The following is a 10,951-nucleotide window of genomic DNA, read 5'->3' on the forward strand; positions in this document are numbered from 1 at the left end:
GTTTTATTTATGATTGAAAAATGTTTAAATTTAGCGTAAAATTTATGGATGTTAAATATATATATATATATATATATATATATATATATATATATATATATATATATATATATATATATATATATTTAAAATCATGCGTTATAAACTTGATATTTTTAACCTAAACATTCATAATTGTTTATTTGGCCCAAAAACATTTAGATTGACCATTTTGGCCCCTTTTTCTTTAAAAATTGCACTTTTAGTCCCTTTTTATGAAAATTGACATTTTTGGTCCTTAAACCATTTTTCTTGACATTTTCCACCCAAACTTTATTTGAATAGTAATTTCAGTCCAAAACTATCGCATTTGTCATTTCCAGCCTATATTTGTAAAAAGTTTGCATTTTTGGCCCAATTTCCGTAAGTTTTAATTTCCGTAAGTTTTATAATTTTGACCCGAAAATCAAAAACTTTGCATTTTTAGTCCAATTTGGTAATAAAATCATTTTCAACCCCTGAAATAGTTTATTTACGTTTTAGACTCATAGTTTGTTAAGTTTTACATTTCAACCCCTCAAAACTTCATTTTTCGCAACCTTGGGCCCAAAACTCGTGAGGCCCAATTTAAAGCCCAATAAGCTAAAATTTATGTTTTTGACCCTTTGAAAAGTATTATTTTCATAAAAAAAATCAGCTTTTATACAAATAATTACCTTATAGCCCTCATAAAATCGATAATTATCAGTTTACACCCAATCTTTGTTATTTTTGCAAAAATGACACTTATAAAGTTCTTTGGCTTTGTTTTTCACTTATTAAACTTAAGGACCCTTAGATCTATGATATATGTTGTTTATTATGTTTTTGTTTATGATTCTTTCACCCTTTTTGATATAGATCTCGAAATATCACAAGTATTACATATTATCACAACCAAAAAGTAAAGAAATCACACATAACATGCAAACACACATAGATCATCACATAATACTTGTATTCTCCCCCAAAAACAAGTAAAACCGAAAACAAGGGGGTATGAACTCACCTTGCTTAGTTGCTCACGGTTTTGAAGAAGAAATGAAGAAGATTTTTGGTCCTAGCAACACCTTGAGTGGATTTCGAACTTGGATGGGTTCACTAGAGGGCATGATCACGAAATTAGGGTGGTAAGGAGGATGAATGAGTTCAAAAGAAATTATACTACTTAGATTTGTGAGGTCTTACCACTAGAGTGCAACTTGATGTGATTTTTGGTTGAAAGCTCCTTGAAATGCTTCTAATTCTCGAAAATTCTTGATGAGAGGGAAGAGGTGTTCTTGAATGTGTTATACTTAAAGAGTGTTTTGAAATGGTTTGTGTGTGTGTGTTCCTTCCTTCGGCCGAAGATAAGAAGAGAGAGAGGGGAGAGAAGAGATAAGTTGCATGGGAAAATGAGATGTCTTAGATGTATGTGATATATTAAGCCTTGATTCCCTTTGAGTAATAATGATGTGTCAAGGTTTAATAATTCCTATTAATCTCTTTTTTTTGTGTTGGGCCATGAACTTGGGCTAGGAAAAAGGATGAAGTAGCTTGGTCCAAATCCTTTCCTTGGTTCGAATTTATGAGTCCCAATAATTATTTTTCGGCCCATTGGGCCTTTTGGGAAACTCACGGACCAATTTTGTATAAAATAATGGATTCATGACCTATTAGGGCTAATTAGATTTGTTATGGCCCAACAAGGCCCATTAAAGGTAAACTAATCCATTTTAGGCCCATTATAGCCCAAAATGTTAAGTTTCATTAAAGTGGTCTAATTAGAGCCCATTTAAGGGTCCTAAGCCCAAAATAGTCAAATTGGAGGCTTATTGGTCCATTAGGCCCAATAAGAAAATCCTAGTCCATAATGGACTTAAACCGGGATTTTTAGGGTTTCCAATCTTTTGTTGACTATTTGGAGTGTTTGCATAGGGTGATTGATGGAACTTTGGTGTTATTGAATAAACATCATGCATACTTTCAAGTTTTAGTCACAAATGCTATTATTGTTAATGTTTACAAAAGCATTAGAATTCCTAGTTGTGACACCAAGGCCGTGGGTACTTATTCATGAACAGACTTCACCCATTCAGCCAACAATCACAATATCAGCTACTACTCCAACCGCTTCAACTGCTCCCGAACATGAAGGACCAAGAACTACCTTTGAAGCAGGGAGTCCTTCAGCTCCTGGAGTTTCCTCTCCTCCAAGGCCTGCTCATGACATTGCTTCTGAGAGACTTGCACAGGCCCTGGCAGCTCAAGAAGCAACTGGCATTCCTCCTCGCGGAAAAGGCATATCTTTTCAGGAAGGTAGATTTGGGGGAGTTGAGCCTTCCAACACAGAGCTCAGGGTTGAGATTGGTGTGTTGAAACAGACAATCATCGAAAAAGATGTGCTGATAGGTAATCTTGATGTTCGTCTTTTAGATGTTGAAGCTGACAACAGGGCCAAATCAAAGCAAATATCTTATCTCCAAAATCACCTTGGAGCCTTGACTGCATGCTACTACGACTTGAAAAATAAGCTTTATGAAGAATTTGGTGTTAAGTTCAAGTCATCTATCGTTCTATCAGAAGCGACTGAAGGTCTTCTAGCGCCCCTGTCCAGCCTCCTCCAAATGACAATCCTGTGGATCCTCCACCTCCCAGAACCTCACGAATTGTCGATCGATTTGATTCTGAGCCTGTCAATTCCAATCGTCAAATCACTATCAAGCACGGTAAAAGAAAAGTTATTTTTGAGAAGAAAGAAGGTTTGTTGTTCATGATGAACTTTGATGACAATAGAAGGGGATACCAACATCAATTCACAGTAACTGATCTTGAAAAGCGTAAATTTGGCGACAAGTTTGGAAATCGTTCGGGAATTAGGATGTGGGGTTATCATGCTGATCTAAAACTATGGTTGGTGAAGATGAACTTTGGTCCTGTTGAATAATACAAGAGTCCACACGACTTTTGCTCTTGGACAAGAATCGATCTTACTGAACTCTCAAACGCTCGATTCCACAATCCCTCCAAAGATCCTCAGGCTTTCGATTTCAAATTCTTTTTGGAGCGGCAGGTCAAAGAAAAATTCATTGGAATGAAGACTGCTAACTCTATGATTAGAAGAGATCCAGAGGTGCTTGATCCCAAAACAAATGAGCCAATGAAGATAGTATTGTGGCCTGCTACAAAATAGTTGAAAGAAATTCCAATTCCTCAACATTTTCACGAAGGATATCTAGATCGGATGGAATTCTGGGCATTTGATGAAGTCACAGCCACTGCAGTAATCAAGTTTACAGACAGTGACACTGTTCTTCGACTTGTTGAAGCTAAGGATCTTCTAAGGTTCAGGGAGAGAGACATTCACACGTTGGAAAGTCATCAAATCATTTGCAAATCAGACATCTGGAGTCAGCTGCTAAAGAATACCCAGGAATGGTTGCAAAGATCATTGCCAACAACCTTTGGATGGGGTCTATTGAAAGAACGGATGTGAGACTGTTCAAGAACCCATGATAACAGAAGACCGAGCGAATGTTAGCCACAAACCAAGGGGGAGATTGATAGGTCATAGATTTGTTGTTTGGGCTAAGCAATTTTCTGTATATGTCTTGGTAGGGTATTGGTCATGTTAGAGGTGTTTTGTAGCTGATTGTTTTGTGTTTACGGTTGGGTAGGTGTTTATGGCCGTAAACAGGATTACGGCCGTAAACCTGTTTGTGACTAGTCTTTCCTATATATATAGTTTGTGTCAGTATCTGTCAGCGGCAGATGTAACACAATAGTTTACGGTCAGTGTGTGTGATTCTTCAAGGTGTACTTGACGTTTTTAGTGAATGAACGTGTGCATTGCTTGATTATCTGCTTCTTCTACTCATTTATGTTATTGTTTGTTTTGATCACTGGTTTGATCCTGCAATCAGGACCTTACAATTAGTTTAAACTAACATAGACACTAAAAAACTAAAAAAGAAAAAGAAATCAAAAAAGAAAATAAAAATGCAAACTCTATACATTGAGTTGCCTCCCAAAAAGCACTTCTTTATGAGGAGTCGTAAGTCGGACTCCTTCCCACTCTATGTTGTTTTGGTTGGAAGTGGGATCTCCTTTTTCTCCTTCTGCTCCTTCCACTTACGCTTGTACGCTTGAACCCTTCTTTTGTAAGCCTTATTTGAATTCTCCTTCTTCTTTTTGTTGGCACTTTCCTCGTGTTTACGATTCACCCCTTTATCTTTCTTTTTCGCCTTTGCATTCCTCTTGTCATCTTCTTTAGGACCTTCCTTTTCTAACTCGATCTTGACCAAAGTTGGATCCTCTAATCCCCCAACCATGTGTTCATCAATTACCTCAACTTCTTCATATAAGCCATCTTCTACTCCGTCAACTACTTCTTCCTATTGAACCTTGGGAGTAGTGAACGTGATCACCTCAAATGTCATAGGAACCAAAGCTCTTGGTTTAGAACATTTGATTTTGTCAACAGGGTGCTTCTCTCAAACCTTCAACTCTTCTTCCATCATCTTCTCAATTTCAACTAGTTCATCAAGATCTTCTTCCATATCATCCATCTTTGACACTTCATATCTTGGAATTACATGACTCATTTTAAAAGTAATTACTTCATCTTCCACATGAAATGTGAGCTTTGAGATATGGATGTCAACTAGAGCTCTTGCAGTACTCAAAAATGGTCTTCCCAAAATTATGGGAAGGTCTTCATCTTCCTTCATGTCGAGAACCACAAACTCAACCGAAAAAACACACTTTCCCACCTTTACTAACAAATCTTTATTGATTCCTCGTGGGTATATGGTTGAGTGATCTGCCATTCGAATTGTCATCCTTGTGTCTTGGAGCCTTGGTAAACCGAGCTTTTGGTAGAAAGAATAAGGCATAAGGTTGATGCTTGCCCCCGAATCAGCTAAAGCATTTATAGAAATAGAATTGCCAAATAAGGCAACGTAAGTTGCCCTAGATCTCCCATCTTGATTGGCAATTCATTGATGATTACAGTCGAACACAACTCATTAATCACTATGGTTGAGGCTTTTTCCAATTCCTTACGATTAGTCATCACATCTTTTTCAAATTTTGGAAGTTTAGCCATGGATTTGAGGAGTGGGGAGTTTATCGAGAGTGAGAGCACTTGTTCCATAAACTTCTTCTGTTCAAGCTCCAAATAATGCTTGATCGCTTGAGACGGGAATGGAAAAGGAGGCTGATATGAATTAAGAAGTGAAAAAAAAAATTCCTCCCATGACCGTGATTTGGACATGTCACCACGACCTGGTGAATCACCATAACACGATTCACTGTTTTCTCTTTATACTATGGGCTTCTCTTCTTCCAAACACGAATCGGGTTGCATGGTAGTTGTTTCATGGGTCATAAATGGATCAGAATGAACCTATTCTTCAATGTAGATCGTCATTACATGAGGTTGTGATTTTTGGTCTTGATTTCTAAGTGGTAATCTCTCATTTACAATTGTTATTAATTTCCCAAGTTGAGTCTCTATATTCTTGATGAAATCTTGATGATTTTTCACATTAGCATCAGTAGCGTCATGCCTTTTTCTAAGGCTTCCATAAACCTATGAAGTACCGACTCAAAATCCATCTTGGAGGTGGTCGTTCTTTTTTGTAGAAACCTTGATCAGTTTATCTATACTTTTCATCATTTTGCTTCTTATACTCTTCATATAGCAACCACTCCTTTTTGGGCTTCCTCCACTCTTCATCATACTTGTCACCACTAGAGTAAAACGCTTGTGCCTTCTTGTTCCCATTTTCATCCAAATCACAATCCTTGGTCAAATGTGGCCCACTACAATTATCACACCCAAGTCTTATGGCATGAATATATTGATCCATTTTTTTCATCCTCCAATCCATATTTTCTAACTTTGCCAAAACTGCAGCTATGTTCTCATTCCCTCTATCTCCTTATCCTCTAGTAACATCCTCTCGTGGCTTATGGTACTCACATGGGTGATTCGCAAACTCTTCAATCAACTTTTTGATAGTTGTCGGCTCCTTCTTCGCCATAGGTCCTTGAGATTCAAGAAGTTGTCTAGTTGTTACATTCACTCCATCATAGAAAATGGACACCTCTTGTTGGACATTAAGATCATGTTGAGGGAAACTTCTAAGAAAGCCCTTATACCTCTCCCATGCTTCATATAAGGACTCTACACCCTCTTTTTGAAAATTAGCAACCTTCTTCTTGAGCTTTGAGATCTTCGAAGGTGGACTAAATTGCTCAATAAAATCATCACGAAGATTTGTCTAAGTTGTAATGGATCCGAGTGCGAGTGACTTATACCAAACCTTGGCTTCACCGGTAAATGTCACTTGAAGCATCCTAAGTAACACGGCTTCTCTTGGCACATTAGGAACATTGAAGTAGTTTGCAATGTCCTTGACTTCATCGATATGATTAAATGCATCTTCATACTCTTTCTTGGCGAAAGGTATATCCTTGAGCATTGATAGAATATGACCTTTGAGGTCGAAACTTCTTTCAGCTGGTAATTCAGGTGGAACAAGAGTGGGTCCATGTTCTTCACGTATCCTCTTCTTGTAATCTCCCATCGTCATTCTCGTGACATCTATCATCTCTTCAACCTCGCTTTTGATCTCTTCGTCTGAACTTTATTCAGTAGATGTTTCTGGTTTATATCTAATTCCCTTCTTATCAGGCACCCTCTCGAAACTTTCAAATCCCTTTTCCGATTGAAAAATGCTTGTTGACTCGTTGGCTTTCTTGTTCTTTTTTTTTTATGAAATGCGGATTTTGGATCTTGAAATGGTAAAACTGTTGGATTTTTAGATCCTCGGGTAATAAACCACTGCAATAAAAAAAACAAAGAAAAAACGCATAAAAGGAATAAAAATCACAAAACTAAAAATTAACTGAGACAGGACCACGACATGGTGGATATGACCAAGACGTGGTTATTTTTTAGAAAGAAAAACAAATGCAGAAAAATAACTTTTTGCGGATTTTACCCCACAAAAAGGATCTAATAACTAAAAGCAATTAAACAAAAAATCAAATTGTAACATCCCAATTTTCAAGACCAAAAATTTCGTTTTTAATTAAGTAATTTATAAAAACATTTACTGAAAAACAACATCAATATCATAACAACTCATAACCCATAAGTCAAATGTCATAAAAACATGACGTGGAAAAATAATAATGTCAGAGTACAATCCCAAGGACATCATAGTGCGGAAATCAGGTGTGTGTGCGATGCGCTGCTACCGTGTCAGCTCCTTCCCTTCGATGAAGAGGTACCTGAAAACAAAACTGTAAACTGTAAGCATGAAGCTTAGTGAGTTCCCCCATCATACCACATACCATACAACATACATACTTCCAGGCAATTCTGGGGTGCCTGACCAACCCATGTCAAGCGATTCTGGGGTGCTTGACTTACCCAGGTCAAGCCATTATGGGGTGCTTGACTTACCCAGGTCAAGCCATTATGGGGTCCTCGACTTACCCATGTCAAGCCATTCTGGGGTGCTTGACCTACCCATCGGTTTATCTCAACCGACTACTGGGGACTATTTCACCCCCTACCACTACCACATAATAACATAACATAAACATACTGCTAGGCATGCATGGGTACTGACTACCCCTTCGATATCTTTCAACCAGTATCTGGGGACTATTTCACCCCTACTACTACTACTAACACATATAACAGAGCATCCTAGCATATAAGGCATATCAGATAGTGGCAACCCAGACAATAATCACAAAGACAATCATCCCATACATAAACACCTACTGGTGGGCCGGCATTGGTGCCTTAGACCCACCTCTACTGGAAGGTAACTCACCTCAATGTCGTAAGTTTTTGAACTGTCCTTGCTACCAGTATCAATTCCTCTCATATCCTATACATAACAATCTTCCGAAATTACTATTTCCTGGTCAACTCAGGTCAAATTCAAAGTCAAGGTCAATACCTTGGTCAAAGTCAACTCTAGGTCAAAGTCAACATCTAGTTGAATCAACTTGCCGAGTTGGCCCCACAACTCGTCGAGTTCCGAAATCATGAAAACGCCAAGACTTCGACCCTACTCACCGAGCCTTACAAGGGCTCGTCGAGTTCTCCTTTAAACACATTCGGGACCTTCTACAACTGACTCACCGAGACTTGTACTCATCGAGTCCATCTTCATCCGGGTGAAGGTGTTTATTCCCTAACTCGCCGAGTTCATCCTTGAACTCGTCAAGTTCATCTTAATATGGTTGGGATATTGCCTTGAACTCGTCGAGTACGTTGATCTTCAGGTCCATAATGGAACCAACTGGCTGGGTCTTCTTCCAACTCAACACACTTTTCGATATCAGAATGTGTTTTGGGGAAAATGCTACCTGACTCGCCGAGTCACATAGGCGACTCGTCGAGTCCCTCTATGTACAAAACTATTCAGCCGATTTCAGATGGTCCTAATGCATCCAAAACATAGATCTGGCCTCCTAGGGTCCATATTATACGTAAAGATATGAACTTGACGTTCATGCGTGGGGTTTTTGGCTTAAAAGGCTCTAAAATGAGGTTTATATGATGCATGGGACTCCCATGGGCATAAAGTTGGCACCTTTATGCCATGGGAACCCTCAATGGTTCCAGATCTGAAGTCATACACCTTAGAACCACAAAATCCCAAAAATGGCTCTACTAACAGCAAAACAAGTAGAACCTTGCCCTAACCAGAGATCTAAGAGATAAATGGTCAAGGTTGAAGCTTTTTTCCTTGAATGAGCTAGAAATGAAGCAAAACCTTTGGATCTACTTGCTTCTTCTGGAACCACCAGGCTTCCACTTATTTCTTCAATCTTTAAACAACCACAAACACACAAAAAAGGCTCAAGAACACTCCAAATACTTTAGGGTTTCGAGTTAGGGCTTTTCTGGACTGTGAGAGGCAATGGAGGCTGAAGTGGGACAAGATAATGTGTTTAAACAGGGTGCAAACCCTAAATATTAGGGTTTCATCCAAGTAGTCCTACTCGTCGAGTCGGGCTCTCGACTCGTCGAGTAGGTTACTTAAAACCTGCTTCCAAAATCCACTCTACTCGACGAGTTGGGCCTCCAACTCGTCGAGTCCCAGTGTAAAAATGCAAATACTTATATTTAACATACGTACCGGGAACCGGGCGTTACAAATCTCCCCCACTTATTTTAGACTTCGTCCTCAAAGTCTACTACTACATCTGGAAAAAGCTCGGGGTAGTGCTCCCGCATCTCGTCCTCCGGCTCCCAAGTCCATTCTGAGCCCTTGAGGTGCTGCCATTGCACCTTCACCAGCTCAACCCTCTTGTTCCTCAGGTCCTTCGACTTCCTGTCGATGATAGCTATTGGCCGCTCAATGTAGTTCAGACTGTCGTCCACCTAGATATCCTCCAGAGGCACCACTACAGAGTCGTCTGCCAGGCACTTCCGCAGCTGGGAGACGTGAAAGGTGTTATGAATCTGACTAAGCTCGACTAGTAGATCCAGCCTATACGCCACCTTTCCCACCCGGACTGCAACCCTGAAAGGACCAATGTACCTGGGGCCCAACTTTACCCGCTTCCTGAACTGGATGACACCTTTCCAAGGTGACACCTTCAGGAGGACCATATCCCCGACCTGGAACTCCAGGTCCGAACGATGCTTGTCGGCATAACTATTCTGCCGACTCTGAGCAGTCTGAAGCCTGCACCAGACCTGTTGGATCCTCACCGTCGTCTTAAGTACCACTTCGGTACTCCCCATGACTCTCTTCCCAACCTCACCCCAGCAAATCGGGGTCCTACACTTCCTCCCGTATAACATCTCAAAGGGAGGACGATCGATACTCGCGTGGTAGCTATTATTATAGGAAAACTCTGCCAAGAGGAGGTAGGTATCCCAGCTACCACCGAAGTCTAAAACGCATGCCCGCAGCATATCCTCCAGAGTATGGATGGTCCGCTCGCTCTGACCATCCGTCTGCATGTAAAAAGCGGTGCTAAAGTGCAGACGAGTACCCAACTCGACGTGGAATTTCTTCCAGAATCTGGATGTGAACCGCACATCTTTGTAAGAAATCACGGAGACTGGCACTCCGTGTCGAGCTACAACCTATCGAATATAGATGTCGGCCAGCTTCTCGGTTGAAATGCTCTCCTGGATCGGTATGAAATGGGCACTCTTGGTCAACCGATCCACGATGACCCATAAGGAATCCACTCCCCGCGCGGTCCTGGGAAGCTTGGTGATGAAGTCCATGGTAATATCTTCCTATTTCCACATGGGTATGTCCAACGGTTGCGTCTTGCCATGAGGCCGCTGGTGCTCCGCCTTGACCTTCCTACTGGTCAGGCATCTCTCGACGTACCAGGCTACATCCCGCTTCATGCAGGGCCACCAGTAATCAGGACGAAGATCTCGGTACATCTTCGTCACCCCGGGATGGATCGAGAATCGGGATATTTGTGCCTCCCCCATCAAAATCTGGCGCACCCCTCCATGATATGGAACCCACACTCTACGGTGTAGTGTCAACAACCCACGGCTATCATAGTCGGAGGAGGAAACTTGTCTTACAATACGCTCTCTCTTCCGATGTTCCTCCTTCATAGCCTCCTGCTAGGCCTCTCAGATATGATCCAGAAGCGGAGTCACCACTGTCATCTGCAAGCAAACGTCTCTGATAGGGGTTGCCTTGTTCCTCCTTCATAGCCTCCTGAAATGGACGCATCGCAGTACACTACAAAACCTCCACGCCCTTTGGCAGGGCTAAAATCAGCGCCTCGCATAATCTCTGCCTCAATGTCTCAAACGCTGCCTACTGCTCAGGCCCCCAGTGAAATACAACGGCTTTCTTCGTCAGTCGGGTCAAGGGTACGGCTATCTTGGAGAAATCCTGAATGAATCTCCGGTAATAGCCCACCAATCCTAAGA

General features: G+C 40.8%; 1 non-coding gene across 1 annotated transcript; it reads left to right on the forward strand.

Moving 5' to 3' along the window:
* Window positions 1-6,123: 6,123 nt before the first annotated feature.
* On the forward strand, window positions 6,124-6,230 carry LOC145151571 (small nucleolar RNA R71). The gene has a single exon (XR_013732137.1). It is a non-coding gene; the product is annotated as a small nucleolar RNA R71 (small nucleolar RNA).
* The last annotated feature ends 4,721 nt before the right edge of the window (window positions 6,231-10,951 follow it).

Source organism: Lactuca virosa, chromosome 1, assembly GCF_052849685.1.
Source record: "Lactuca virosa cultivar CGN04683 chromosome 1, Lactuca_virosa_CGN04683_v6, whole genome shotgun sequence".
Classification (NCBI taxonomy): Eukaryota; Viridiplantae; Streptophyta; class Magnoliopsida; order Asterales; family Asteraceae; genus Lactuca; species Lactuca virosa.